We start from the raw sequence: 16,757 nt of genomic DNA, 5'->3' as shown, positions 1-16,757 counted from the left end.
TGTCATGCATAATTCAGTGTTTTCCAAAAAAAATTGAGTAGCCAGTTATATGGCCAGCAACAATGCAGTAAAACTAAAGCATTTGTGACATTTTACTTGATATACTTGGGGAAAGTAGTTGGCGTCTAGAGTAAATGTAACCGGCGAAATGGCCCGCTGCCGGTCTTACAGAGAACACTGATAATGGTAAACTAAATAAAAAAAACTCGCGACTGGATTACGGGTTTGTAAAATTGTTTTTTGGGTCATAATATGGTTAGCATTCAATACAAATGTTATTATAAAGTATTGTGGTTTAAAATTCATTTTGAGAATAGGATGGAAGAACAGAAAATGAAAGGGTATACAGGGATGAAAATTAGTGGTTTCCCGTGAGCCCAGGACAAGTAGTTTTGGCCTGGGCAACTCAATTTCCAAAGTTGATAGTCCGGCCGGGCAACTTGTTTTTTTTTTAAAGCTTAAAACAATTCAGTGCAATAAAAATTGAATAACAATTGACCACCATGGATCAATACTAGTTAAATAACATTTATATTTAGGAATAGGAAATAATTAAATTCAGGCTCATAATAAAACATCAAACATTGAGTAGTGCAATGTCAGCAAATTTATTTAATAATCTATTATTTTATTAAAAGAAAGTATAATATACACATGTACATATTTCTGGGCTCGTTATTCTTTATCTGGGCAACCAAAATACTAAAGATGGTTGCCAGTGCAGGCAACCAATAGTAATAAGTTAGTTTTAATCAATGAAATATCATTGTAACTTTATTGTTATAAGCATTGCATTAAAGTTGTGATTGAGGTAAGCTTGTTGTTAATAATATAGTATATTTACTTTTTAGCTCGACTATTATATATGAAATATATAAAGTGGAGCTATCCTACTCACCCCGGCATTGGCGTTAGCGTGCAAATGTTATAGTTTGCGTACCACCCCAAATATTTCCTATGTCCCTTGACATATTGCTTCAATATTTTGCATATTTCTTAACCAACATGACCCCAACCTAAATACAAGAGCAGACAACTGTATCACTTGCATTTTATAAGAATTATGACACTTTTTCCATGTAGAATATGCATATTATTGATAACTCTACAATGTTCGAAATTCGCACTAGCCCGGAGCTAGTTGATCTTGTTTCGGGCTACTGAATTTCAATGGGTACTAGCCCGATTGGGCTATTGATTTTTCGAACTTTTGAAATTAAAAATGCTCAAAAATATTATTTTCATCCATCGTTTGAACCATACCTTAGAGGGTTTATTTAGCTTCGTATCGCGTTTCCTCACCCTTCCGATTATGTTGACATGACGAGAGTTTGAATGACATTTTTTTTTTGATACCGTGCAAATAAAATGCGGATCTACCCAGGTTGTTCAATTTGCTGTACTTTTAGAAAACCATACAAGTCTACAAATGTTTTAAATGTCCGCCATCTTGGATTTGTAATGATCTATTGACGAATTAACGCATTGCAATATCATATTTTAATAGAATATGTCAACCAAATTATATATTGATAGCGTAGTTGCTTGGTTACTTTTTACTGGTTTTCAGTTTTGGCAGTCAAACGTTATGCATATTTTATTTCACGTGCAAGGACTTACATTGATTGTTTTTGGACAGTTGTTTCCGGATACGGTATTATCTGTCGATTTTAATTTATTTTCGACATTCTTGATAAAAAAATATCTAGAATGATGAATACACATGCGATGTTACGGATGGTCTGGTTGATAATTTTTCACATTGTACTCACCAGAATTGGACCTAGAAAGACTATAAAAAAAAACAGTAAGCTAGGGGGAGGAGACACTGCCCTCTATTCGCTTTATCATACGGCCTAAGACTTTCGGCTAAATGTTTCGGATTTCAAATTTGGGACAATTGACATCTAAAATTATTTACAGACTGGATATAAACCTTTGCATCTTGACTGCATGTAAGGTATTGATTGACGAATATCGTCATACATAAATATTATAATCGTATTGTGTCATTGAAAATGAAATATTATAATAACATTTCCAGTTAATTGGGATCAACTGTTAGTTGCAATCCTCATCAATTACACCCTACCTGCAATAAAATCTACCCAGAACCGCAAAAATATAAACTTATTTTAAAAACTTGTGATAAACAGTTCGGGCTAGTAAACTTTGGTTCGGGCTAGTGAAAAATTCCATCTGGTAGCCCGAACGGGCTAGTGGTTTCAAAAGTGAAATTCGCACACTGACTCTTTGTTAAAGTGTGCGTACCACCCCAAATATTTCCTATATCCCTTGATATATTGCTTTCATATCTTGAATAATGTTAACGTGCATATTTTGTATTAACGTCTTGTTATTGTAGTGTACTTATTTTTCGGATTTCGGACAGCCCATTCATTGAGTATTATTGTTGTGGTTTTGTGAGTACTCTTCATGTAAAATACTGCTGTTTAGATGTTCATTTTTAGTCGTATATATATCAGGATTCAATACCTATACCTTAGTGAAAATGGCATCGGAAGAACATTTGTTCATTGTACTAGATAAAAGTAAACATTATATCTATCCATCTTATTGTTTATTGCAGTTTCAGTAATATTCTGTCTAAAAATGATTTCAACATGATATAATTATAAATCATGGCTAGGAAATGTGTATATATGAAGCAAAAATTAAAAATAGATGGTTCATTTTTTCCCATTTACATGTATGTATATTTATCTATGTATACATCTTTTGTTGTAAACAGTTATGCGACATGTCGGGAAACGCCCAGGACAAATATATCGACGTAATGATTTTTTCACTTATGTGGGTGTATGTTGGCTCCACTTCACACGATACAGTCATTGTAGTTTAATTAAAAAATGCATCTTACAATGTGAGATGAGTTCTGGGTTCAAGCCCCAGCAGTGGCCTATCAAGTGTGAAATACGGAGCCATTATGATTAAATATACACAGTTATCTTTTTAAACAATACAATTAAATATAAGGAATAATGTTAAAGGGGAATTGCTGCTTAGCTATTTTTGACATTGAATAACAGGGTTTATATACACCCCAAGGATAAATGCTTCTAAATTTGTAAAAAAAACAAAAAACAAGTCGAAGTGTGCAGAATATTAAACATTTGCAACTTTCTGATGTCTAAAAGTCATCAAATGCCACTTGAAGTTTACTTTTTTTTTGTACAAAATAACCCATTTTGTGCTGTCCATTATCGGTTAATGTTTTACGCTGTCAGGTCCAGAAGCGCTCATTCTGTAGCATGTTTGGACCATAATGTATAATGCGACCAAGTTTCAGCAGATTCAGCCCAGTGGTTCTGATTTTATACGCTGTGCCTAGCTTTTATTGAGTATAAGTACTATTACTCACTGATTTATGCATATGAGCTTGGCTGTTTTCGAACAAAACCTGAGGTTTTGTCATAGCAAGCTCATTGTGTCATGAAGTGTCTTTTCGCCATCCGGCGTCCGCCATGCTAAAACCTTAACATGAACCCATTGTACCCACATATTTTTTCGTACCCATTTTTTTCGTACCCAAATATTTTTCGTAATCAAATGTTTTTCGTACCCAAATTTTTTTTGTACCCATTTTTTTCCTACCAAATTTTTTTTTCGTACCCATTTTTTTCGTACCCAAATTTTTTCGTACCCAATTTTTTTTTTCGTACCCATTTATTTCGTACCCAAATTTTTTTCGTACCCAATTTTTTTTCGTACCCACATGTTTTCGTACCCAAATTTTTTTTCATACCCTTTTTTTTGTACCCAAACTTTTTCGTACCCACTCTTTTTCGTACCCACTTTTTTTTTTTAACCCAAAATTTTCCGTACCCAATTTTTTTCGTACCCAAATTTTTTTCGTTCCCATTTTTTTACTACCCAAATTTTTCGTACCCAAATTTTTTCATACCCAATTATTTTTTGGTTCCCATTTTTTTCGTACCCAATTTTTTTTCGTATCCAAACGTTTTCGTACCCACATTTGTATATTCTTACCCATTTATTTTTTTCGTACCCAAATGTTTTTCGTACTCAATTTTTTGGTCGAAATAATCGGTTTTCAATTTGATTTGATCTCCCCACTCATTCCATCCCGCGAAACCCTTAAGGTGTCGCAACTCTGGTATATCCAAACATTATAGATTGTATGGAATGAGTGATGTATTGGACGTCATCATTGATGACGTTCAATCGAACGAATGATAAAGGGGGCTAAGTTTCGTTAAGCTGGCGCATATAGCCGCGATTTGAGTCAATTGAAAACTGGCCCAACACGTTTGCTGAAATTTGACATGTATATGAACCAGAATGCGATCTACCTGTTGGCGTTGTCGTCATATCTGGGAAAAAACAACTTTTCGAGTATTTTGCGTTTAAATATTTTTATGGGAAAGAGCACGCGCGCATGACGTCATGAAAAGCGCTTAGGCTAGCTTCCATCTTGCTACGAAACAAAGAAACTGACGTTACGCGTTATTAATTTAATATAAAGTTAGGCGTTTAATCGATAAACAAAGACGTAATAATTGTGTTTGAATATCAATCGGAAGTACACATGCATGTCTTTTGTGCACAGTGTGGTTTTTTAATAAACATGACATAAATCTATGTGTTATTCAACGTATTGAGTGCGACGAGTTGAAGAGAGGTTTACACGGCTAGGCTTTCCGAGATAAATGTAAGTACACACTGGTATTAGAATGGTATTCTATTTATCCGATAATATCTTGAATATAAATGATATTGAGACAATTATATTATTAGGGTTTAATAATTTATTATTTAATCAATAAATAAACGCGAGCAGCAAATCAATTAATTTCGTTTATAGTGGAAACCGAAAGTAAACAAAGCAACCGTCAAAATGGCTGACGACATAGCAACGTAGGAATTAACACTCAGAAAATATTTACAAAATAAGATCATCAGAAATGATATAAAGTGAACGCTAATTCGCTGTTTTGACGATAAGTATACGATCTATTGAAAAACCATAACATTTGACATAAAAACACCCGCGGATAATCCGATATGGAAATCTTCAGCGTAACGAAATAGCAGACACCACACAGCGTCTCATCTGATTCTACGCTGTTTGCCAAGGCCGATACTATAATGAATGGAAATGCACAAACTCAGTAACTGGCAAGCATATATGCATTAGTAGGTTGTTTCGTGATTATTTAGAAACGACTACATAATTCTTTTGGTTCAGCCAGTGCAACTTAAGAGAAATAAGTATAAAAAGTTTCTACACCTGACAACAATGTGCCAACTTAATACAAGGTAAGTTGTTTACATTATTTAAAATATTGCAACAATAAACAGCTGGTACAATGTAATGTCATCATTTTAATTTTAATAAGCCCGTGGTTAATTACCCTTTTTAATCTTATGGATCAATGCATCTCTAACACCTTCAATTGACTTGTTCATGAAAAATATACACCCTCAGTGCATGTTATCCCATACACCATCACTCACTTACTAAGGCTCGATTGGTCATTCTCGGCTCGGGTACTACTTACCAGTACATGTACCCCGGGTACTCTTAACTTTACTTACATGTACCCCGGGTACGGTAAATAAACTTAAACATACCCGCAAATATTAGATTGTATCCGAGTTGTATATCCGCCCAAAACCTGATATTGTTAAACATGCTACCGATTAACGTAAAACAATATTGTTTACCTTAAAGAAACTTCTCTTTTAAAAAATCTGCATCAACATGCTTTTTAGTATGAGTGTTGAGAGGACGCCGTAGGAATAATCAAGTAATCAAGAATACGTCTCTGTTTCTGCTTTTATTTCCTTCATGTATAATGACGATAAGGATTGACGACTAAAATTGACAACAATGATAACAAGCATTGAAAACTAACACTAACGACAAGCATTGGCAACTAGATGTAACATTGACGATTCTCTACAATAAATGAAATTAACAATAAAGAATGAATAATAAGATTATAGTACAACAGATATGCTTTTCAAAGTATAATATAATAGCATACACTCATTAGAATAAGAGGTTTCATAAATAACAATTTGAAACATGTTCAATCAATATCGAAATATCTTATTCAATATTTATTACACAGCATGAATTAATTGTTAAAACATAATATAAATACCATTTAACCATTCCCCATTTAACGGACCTTGCAAACCAAATAATGTTTCTTTAAAAAAATCTATGACGGTAAAAAGTGAGCGTGCGATGTCGCGGAAAATATTATACTTGACGACGTCATACAATGACGCGACTTTAAACAATTTAAGATTTAAAATTAAATCACATCATTGATTTTAACAATGAGTTTTGATAATATAAATGCCATTGAACAGAAAATTGACATAAATGTAAACATAATTAATTTTTACAAAATACCCGACAACAACAGATTTAGTGTTAAAATTCCCGGGTACGTTTTAGTATATTTACCGTACCCAGGGTACGAGCCTTACTAACTGTATTATTATTATATCTCACCGACTACAAGGTACCTTTACCTTGTTGTGTTTATCAAACTGGAATTTATGTAAAATCCGGCTTTGTTTACTTTTATTTTTCATTCATTTGATTACGCAATTGTTGACGTACCTCGTGGAAAATTATTTGAATCTTTGGATTTTAATGGCGACAAGCTATAAGTGTCAATTTATTTTAAAAACGAATCTAAGATTTTAAGTATTGTGTGTTTTTCATGCATAATTCAGTGTTTTCCAGAAAATTGAGTACCAGTTATATGGCCGGCAACTATGCAGTAAAACAAAAGCATTTATGACATTTACTTGATATATTTGGGAAAAAAAGCCGTCATGTAAATGTAAGAGTAAATGTAACGGGCAGAATCGCTGGCTGCCGGTATTTAAAGAGAACACTGATAATAGTAAACTAAATCTCTACGACACGATTACAGCGTTGTAAAATTGTGTTTTGGGTGATAATGGTTAGTAATTCATACAAATGTTATTAAAAAATATTGTGCTTTAAAATTAATTTTGAGAATGGGATGGAAGAACAGAAAATGAAGAGCATACAGGGATGGAAATAAGTGGTTTCCCATGAGCCTGGGGCAAGTAGATTTTGGCCTGGGCAACTCAATTTCAAAAGTTGGTAAACTTGTTTTTTTTTAAATCTTAAAACAATTCAGTGCAATAAAAATTGAAAAACAATTGATCACCATGGATCAATACTAGTTAAATAACATTCATTTTATAGGAATAGGACATGATTCAATTTAGGCTCATAATAATACATCATGCATTGAACATGTGTATTGTCAGCAAATGTATATAATTATCTATTATTTTATTTAAAAAATGTATAATAATATTCACATGTTCATATTTCTGGGCTCGTTATTCTTTATCTGGGCAACCAAAATACTAAAGATGGTTGCCCACAATAGTAAAAAGTTAGTTTTAATCCCTGGCATATCATTGTAACTTTATTGTTTAACTGCATTGCATTAAAATTGTGATTGAGGTAAGCTTGTTGTTTATAGTATATTTACTTTTTAGCTCGACTATTATATATGAAATATATATAGTGTAGCTATCCTACTCACCCCGGCGTAGGTGCGCGCATTGGAATGTTTGCGTACCACCTCGAATATATTTCCTATGTCCATTGACATATTGCTTTCATACATGTATTTTGCTTCTTAACCAACATGACCCCAATGTATAAACAAAAGCAGATAACTGTATCAAGCATTTTGTAACAATTATGGCCTTTTTTTCACTAAGAATAAGCATATAATTGATAAATCTATTTTAAAGTTTGCGTACCACCTTTAAATTGCCACAACTTTTTTATTATGCTCTCCCCAAATTTTTTAAGGGGGTAGCATATAGTCGCCACTTCGTCTGTCCGTCCGTGCATAATTTTTGTCGGGCTATTTCTCAGCAACTAATGACTGGAATTCAATTTAACTTAATGGGAAGCTTCACTACCAAGAGGAGACATGCATATTATCAGCCGGTTCTGGTCAGATGATTTTTCACAGAGTTACAATGTATGGCCCTATGAAATTTTCCATTAACTGTACATATAACGCGATCTACCTGTTGGCGTATTCGTTATTACTGGGAAAAATCTAATTTTTGATTAAAATCACGAAAAAGTGGTGTTTTTTAGTGCGCAATCGCTATAAACACGTGGCTTGGCCGGAAGTACATGTAGCCTTAATAGCAACCCCAAGACAATTCACCCCCAGGAGACAATTCACGGGCTAGACAATTCAAATTAGATTTTTCATACCCCAATTTTTCGATTTTCGTAATCATTTTTGTCGTACCCAAATGTTTTTCGTACCCAAATTTGTTCGTACCTAAAAAAAAATTCGTACCCATTAGTTTCGTACCCAAATGTTTTTCGTATCCAAATTTTTCGTACCCAATTTTTTTCGTACCCCTTTTTTTTCGTGCCCAATTTTTTTCGTACCCATTTTTTTCGTACCTAAATTTTTGTTCGTACCAATTTTTTTTCGTAACAATTTTTTTTTTCCTACCCATTATTTCGTACCCAAATGTTTTTTGTTCCCAATTGTTTTCGTACCCAATTTTTTTTTCGTACCCATTTTTTTCGTACCCGTATGTTTTTCGTACCAAAATTTGTTAGTACCCATTTTTTTTTCCGTACCAATCTTTTTCGTACCCAAATTTGTTCGTACCCAATTTTTTTTTCATACCCATTTTTTTCGTACCCAAATAAAAAAAATCGTACCCATTTTTTTAGTACCCAAATTTGTTTCGTACCAAAATTTTTATTTGTACAAATTTTTTTCGTACCCAAATAATTTTCGTACCCTAATTTTTTTGTTTCCTTTATTTTTTCGTACTCTAATTTGTTTTCGTAACCAAATTAGTTTTTTTTTCCTGCCCATATTATGTTCGTACCCATTATTTCTTCGTACACAAATTTGTTCATACCCAAATTTTTTCGTACCCATATGTCGTACTCAAATTTTTTTCGGTCACAAATTTGTTCGTACCTAATTTTTTATTCGTACCCATTTTTTTCGTACCCAAATAGTTTTTCGTACCTTTATTTTGTTCGTACCCTTTTTTTTTTCGTACTCAAATTTGTTTTCGTACCCAAATTATTTTTTTTTTCGTACCCACTGCCCACATATTTTTTCGTACCAATTTTTTATTTTGAAATAATCGATTTTCAATTTGATTTGAACTCTCCACTCATTCCATCCCGCGAAACCCTTAAGGTGTCGCAACTCTATAATAAAATCTTAACATTATATGCCCATGACATTGTATCATTATTGTTTCCTACATTTTCTAACATGGTATTATATACTATTTGTGCATATTTAATAAGTTCCATTTGTAATATTTTACAGCAGTATTTAATAGAATTTATACAAAAAATTATTTTTCATGGGTATTCTGCCCAGTTCCCCGTATACGAAATTATTTGTGTTTAAGACCTAACAAGGAGTTGTTCTTTGCAAAATTTTAAATGTTTTCTTTCGATTTCTATGATATATTTGTTTAACCCCCAGACCTCTGATCCGTAACTTAAGACTGTTGCAATTAATTTGTCGAACAAATCTAACTTGTGACTTATTGACATTGTGGAAAATCTTGCAAAATAACTTGCAATAAACGTACCATTAAAAGAGCTCCCCGTTGTAAAGAAAATCCCACGATAAGTAAAATGTTTAACAATTTCTATTTGTTCTCCATATATGTAAAAATAACATTTTTTTCTCAGAGTACCTTTCCGAACAATCATAATCTTAGTCTCATCAGTATTTACGCACAACTTCCATTTTTCACAAAAAGCTTCTTTCAAGTGTAATCCGTTTTGAAGTCCAGTTTCAGTCTCTTATAGGAGAATCTTATAGATCTAGCCCTCGGAAGTCACGTGATATAAAATATTCTTCAATGTCGTTAAGGTACATTGAAAATAAAAATGGTGAGAACGATTCACCTTGACTTACACCAAGAAAGCATTCAAAATCTTCACTAAGCTGATTATTATTTTTTACTTTCGGTCTGACGATAATATACATCGCTTTAATTATATCTAGCATTTTCCATCTAACCCCAAATTTTATCAATTTAAACCAAATAACATCACTAACCAAATAATCAAATGCCTTTGTAAAATCTACAAAAGCTGCATATAATTTCTTACCATTGTTTATAAGATGCATAATAGCACTATGTAGCACACAAATGTTGTCTACTGTTTCCCTCTAAAACCTGCCTGTGCTTCGATTTATACATGATATTTCTCTGCATTATGATTAAGGAGTTTTGTAAACAGTTTTCCGAATGTGCTCAATAACGTAATGCCACTATGATTTTCTGGTAAAGATGCGTCCCCCTTTTTATGAATCGGCACTATATCATATGCCCCTCCGCCCATTTATCTGGAAAATGACTAGCGTTAAACAATTTATTAAACAACTTGTGCAGAACATTAATAAATGATACATTTTGCACTCCGCATTTGATGAATTATTTTAGAAGTTTTTTGGTCCAGCGGACTTGCCTTTGTTTCAAGTTACACATGCCCTTTTAATTTCCTCTACACTTATGGGACTATTAAGTTCATCGAGCATCGCCTGTAGTTCTCCGTTTAAATATCTCTCAAAGTATAAAATGTCTTCGTCTGGTTGAAAAAACACAGATTGGGGATCATTAACAGATTTAAAATATTTAAAACAAATGCTGAGTACTTATGAGACACTTATCATGCACAACAGTTCCTATCAATAGTTTCCAGTACTTTTTAGCATTTTCAAATTTTGACTTTTCTAATTTTTGAGTTTTATTCATCAAAGGCATTTTTTCTTTCTACCTGTGTTCTTACAGGTATTTATTGCCTGTATCATTTCATTGTTTCTATATTCGGGTGATTCATATTAAGACATTTATAATATTTTGTTTAGGCATCGGAACAAGCCTTATCCAATATAAAGAAGTGAAACTCCAGCTGCTGGAGCAGTATTGAATTTTCATTAAAAACAATTAGTTGGTCCTTTATTTAAGGCAAGTGACCGATTGCCCAAACAGTACAAAACAGCACAATACAGCACAATACAAACCAACATAAACACAAAATATGAATAAAGCTGGGGTCACCGCCTTGGAACGGTCAATGCAAAGCATTGGGTAGTAAAATTTGTTTTCGGTATTTTTATATTGTTAAGTTTTATTTATGTTTATTGTTTTCTAAAAAGAAAACTACAAACACTTTCTACAATATTTAAAAATGATTGGAGATTTACTTTCAGATAATTAAATAGTTTATGTAAGTTCATCAAATTTCCTATAAATATTTTCATCCATAAAGCATAAAAATATGCCTCTTCCTTATTGGAATCCCATTTATATTTGTAAGGTACACATTTTTCATTATTATCAACACAATAACATTTTCATCATCAACAACAGCATATATGCTAAAAGTTATTACACAGTGATCAGAAATAATGTTAGGGCCTAGTTCGTCAAAAGTATTAATCAACAACACTACATCCTTGATTGAAGTTGAGTACGTATAAATGTGAATTGTTCAATAGTGCTATCAACACCACATCTCCATTTTAATATTCTCAATCCAGTTAATTTACAAAAATGATTAAATCTAATAAATTCTTGCCATGCTCATTAACACATTTATCCTGGCTTATTCTTGGTAATTTGATATCAAAAGCATATCCATCAGGTTAGATATTTGATACAAAAGAATTTTCAACATAATCGGCTTTCCCCCTACTCTAGCATTTAGATCTCCCGTAACAATAAAATGTAAGTCATTTCCCTACATTGATTCAAATTTAATCATATCATCAGTAATTGTTTCTTAGATTTTATTTTCGCTAGTAAAAATCTGCTACTCCCCTAAGGGACATTTTATGTTCGACAAAGTAAAATATCTCTTTCTAGATTGAGCCATTTCCCTTTTATTCTAATCCATATAATACAATCATCAGAATTTTCTACAAAGTCAACATACCTTGTTAAAGAATCATGTATGTAAACAATAACACCACCGCTGCTCCGTTTTGATCCTACTCGCGTGTCTCTATTTTATATAAATACGTGAAAATTTGGAACATTGTAGTTTTTAAAATCATTAGCCATCTTTCCGTAAATAGCAAATTGTGTCAGACAGAAACAGTCACTGCATTTCTTCGTCGTCTAATTTGTTAAATGTTTTACCCACAAGTCCTTGAACGTAATCACTGAACACATCCTGACTTCGTTTAACGCCTCACCGCATTCCTAAGTACGTTTGTGATTGGCCGATATTTCTGCACTCCGTGTTTCCTTGGTGTCGACTTGCTGGGATCCCAGCGAGTAGTCACGTTTTACCTCATCTGACTTTCACCTGTCTACCTGCAGTTGTTGCTATTTATAGTAACACATACATACTTAAAATGGCTCTTTACGCTTTTGTCGTTTGCGTTCTTAATAAACACAGACTTAAATAAAATAGAAATCTACTGCCATTGTTTGGATGCAATTTTATTAAAAGGACCTAACACTACAAATACCAATGCTCTAACAATACTTAAATGCAAGACTGATTTGTTAAGTGAGGACAGATACGGGCGTCTCAGGTATGGTTGGAGATACACGCCACATTACCATCAGTGTAGCAGACAATATAAATTTCTACTCGCCCTGTTACTAAGTGGTGATATTGCTCTTAACCCTGGTCCCGGTAACTTCAAATGTGCAATTTGTCCTCGTACAGTAAATTCATGGAGCTCCGATGCATTGAATTTAACCTTTGAGTTCACAAGAAATGTTCATCTTTAGCAGCTACATCTTTAAAACCAGAGAATCTTGTAAATATTTTGTTTACGTGCAATATGTGCTTAATGCAACAACGCTCCTCTCAACAACCGAAATGTAACGCCAATCATTGCGGCGTCTGTTTGAACACCGTTAACGTAAATCAAAGGGAGCTGAAATGCTCTCTGTGCAACCTATGGATACATAAAAGGCGTTTAATTTTTTCCGTGAAAACATTGAAAATATTCTTATCTGCAATGCCTGCTTATCTCCTGACCAATATAATAATCAACAGGAACCAGATATACAAAATAATTCTATCCCTAATAACTGTGACAATTATTATAATATAAATGACCGTTTCCAACTTCAACCAGACCCCGTGGAAGACTGGCTGGAGGCTGATCAACATCGTTATGATAACAGTACTCCAACAAATTGTGATAACAGTGTTTTACTTAATAATACAACATACAACATCATCAACTGACACATCAAATAGTGATTCATTTGCCAAACTTAGAAACTTGAGAAAAGGAAAGAAAAAAACCTATTATAAGTAATATAAACATAAACAACTTACGTTATACATTTTCTGAATTGAAACATGTGCTTGACGACAATTTAATCGATTTTCTATCAGTAGCAGAAACAAAACTTGATGCAAGCTTCAATAGTAAACTTTTTCAAGCACAAGGTTATAAAACGGAAAGGCGGGATCGACATTCGAAAGGAGATGGTTTGATGACCTTCGTTAGAGCTGATATGCCTTTCAAAAGATGACCCGATATTGAATCGAAGGATTTAGAATGTATGTGTTTCGATCTCACACTTAAAAAGAGAAATTGGACTATTTTATATGTTTATAAACAGCCATGTTTTTCTGACCAGTATTTGAAACATATTTTACAAATTGTCTAGACAAAATGTATACACACTTTGATAATGACTAATTCCTCGGATCTTTAAATTCTGATATGTAACGGCGAGACAAATGTGTTTCACTCCTGAGTGTCTGTGATACCTTTAGCCTCAATAACCTAGTTAAAGACCCAACTTGCTTCATGACCAATTGCATCCCTTCCCTTATTGATGTAATTTTCAATTGCGGATTGAGTGATTGTCATAATTTCATTGCCAATTCCCTTAGAGAACAGTGCGACCCAATTCCTAATGCCAAGTTCAAAGTCCAAAGTTACAAGAATTTTAATGAAAAAGATTTAAACAATGATTTATCCAAAACTCCCTTTCATATTGCCAACATTTTGATGACATTGACGACATTTATTGGGCGCACGAAACCCTTCTGAAGCAAGTGATTTATGAGCATTCCCCTATTAAAGAAAAAATCCCAAGAAATCTCCCACCACCCTATATGAATTCTACATATCGAAAAAATTTCTTAAAAACCCGACTGGCCTTAAATAGATATAATAAAAACCCAACCAAGGATAATTGGAAACAGTACACTACACTCCGATATACCAAAACCAAAGTATAACGGGATAGTATCAGGGTTTACTATTAAGAACGGTGCGACGGGGGCCCGAAGTCGAAATACTTCTGGCCGACAATCAAACCGTTCCTATCACAAAAGTCCGTACCTAAATCCAACAGTTAGATCATCCTAAAGGAGTCAGAGTCTGAAAAGCTTATCTCTGACCAGTCCGTTGTTGTTGACAAAATGAATACTTTTTATGTCAACATAGCCAAAAATATTGGAATAAATACTGCAACCCAGGTAAGCCAAGATCATCCAAGTGTTAAAGCAATACATGAGAATACACCTAAACTCCAATGTGATTTTATCCCTGTAACGTCTGAGAACATTACTAACAGTAATAAAAAATTGGATAGTAAGATGTTTACAGGAGTGGACAATATACCGCCAAAGATCATTAAAGCTGGGTTTCCTAATCTTGCCCCTCCCATAGCTGCTCTAGCTAGCACTATCATAAAGAAAGGTCAGTCCACAAGCTTACTTAAACAAGCACAGGCTACTCCGATTTTTAAAAAAAAGATGACACCAGGCAGTGTCCGAAAAAAGTCTTATTTTTCAGGAAGCCCACTGGGCTACCAGTACAAATATTTGGTACCCATACAATTTACCTACAAAACGATAAGAGGCAAGTTTTCATCTTTATTGTATTTATTTATTTATATACACATAATACAACTAGTAGTCTGATGTGACATGCAGTAGACATAACAAATCACTTATCAACAGTATCATACAGTGACACAATGATTTCATTCTGTCCAATATCAAATAGTCTTAATATACTGCACTCAGTACACAGTTATAGTTATAATACACAGTCAATATTATTTCTAGTCAGTAGCTGACGATATCTGGTGGCCTGCGAGGTGGCGTGTCCCAGGTCCATCCACTGGTGGATAGCCCCTTCCGCCTTGTAATCATGAAGTGGTGGTCCATCTGCATGCACCCTTAAGAGTGCTTCCAGCATGTCCTGGTTCATGTGTGAACGCCTGGAGCTCTTGGTGAGTTTCAGTGATGAAATATAGATTATATAATTAAGAGTTTATGAACTTTATTAACATGTTTTTAAAGCTTGTTATATTGTTGTTTATTGCTTATTTTTCCCAAAGGCGAAGCATTATACATGTATTTTGTGAATCTTATGTATGCACATATGTACTAGCAAATCATTATGTTTTTAACCATTTTAAAAGACTTAAAGTGACAATTCACACACTATTCTTAGGTTGATCTATTTAATATAATTTATATACACATTGATCTTTCCAGAGAATTGGCTCTGCTGTGGAAGGTGATATTGAAACCATGATGTTCACGAGGGTCAGAATATCAGCAGGCTGGGTCTGGGGCAACTCACATTAGAGGTCATGGCAGTTTATTCCATTTGTTTTCTTCCTTTTTATGATGGTCCATTCTCGGAGCATTGAAGAGTGCTCAGTGTCAGACAGGATGTCGATATAGTGCTCAGTCAACTCTTTAATGTCATCACGTCCATGCCTCACAAGTTCCGTGTCATTGGTTGGCCATTTGTTTAGATTGAAGACATCAAAACACTTCAGGGGTTTCTCATTAAAGTCCATAAATCTCACTTCAAGATATGTAACAGTTTGCTTGAGAAGAGTGGATTTGTCGTTGTCTTCTTTATAAGTGGTGAGACGTTGTACAGACAGTTTCATTACATGGTCTCCATGTGTGAGGTCCCCAGTCTCTTGATCATAGTGGTCATAGAAGGTAAATGTTTGACGTCCCGGTTCTTCCATAATCAGCGTCAGTTCAACTGTTGTGGATTTGATGATATCTGGTACCTCCATGATCAGTAGTTTGTTCAGTTGGAATTGCTTTGACAATAGGGCTTTTTGTTGCCAACTCACTCCTTTCCTTCATGGACATTGTGTCCTTTGTTTTATTGTGGGTGGCGTTTATGTGCGCCGCTGAGAAATCATGCTTGTTCAATGGATCCACCCCCCATGTTGCTGCATCCAACAAAAAGAGATGAGCTCTTGTCTGCCAATTCAGGATAGGCCCTGCATGTAGCACAGAACATGAGTCCTGGCTTTTGTTCATCGCCATTAGCTTCATGTGTCACCCCAGGGTATGTCACTTTCCAAGATTCCTGGATATTTCCACAATCTTTTAGGGGCCTTTTATTGAGACAACTTACAGGCCAGTTTATCGAAAAGCTAAAAGGTCTCTCAGAAAATGCCTGCAAGCTAGTCCAAAGTTACTTATCCAATAGATCCCAAATGGTCAAAATACTAGTTAATAATTTTCACAGAAGCTTGCTAGAAATAACTAAGGGTGTGCCCCAAGGGTCAATCCTATGTAAGCTGATATTCAACATCTTCATGAATGTCAAAAAGCATCTAGGCAATTAAACGTCCTACAAAGGTTAAGTAAACTCCTAAACTTCAACACAAAAATGATTATATTCAAGTTTTTCATCCGGTCCAACTTCAAC

General features: G+C 34.0%; 1 long non-coding RNA gene across 1 annotated transcript; it reads left to right on the top strand.

Moving 5' to 3' along the window:
* Positions 1-4,652: 4,652 nt before the first annotated feature.
* Positions 4,653-5,169, top strand: LOC127839302 (uncharacterized). Its single transcript, XR_008030283.1, has 2 exons — positions 4,653-4,693; positions 5,061-5,169. It is a non-coding gene; the product is annotated as an uncharacterized LOC127839302 (long non-coding RNA).
* The last annotated feature ends 11,588 nt before the right edge of the window (positions 5,170-16,757 follow it).

The sequence above is a fragment of the Dreissena polymorpha genome, chromosome 7 (genome assembly GCF_020536995.1).
Source record: "Dreissena polymorpha isolate Duluth1 chromosome 7, UMN_Dpol_1.0, whole genome shotgun sequence".
NCBI classification, from domain to species: Eukaryota; Metazoa; Mollusca; class Bivalvia; order Myida; family Dreissenidae; genus Dreissena; species Dreissena polymorpha.
This window is presented reverse-complemented; position numbering and strand designations above follow the sequence as displayed.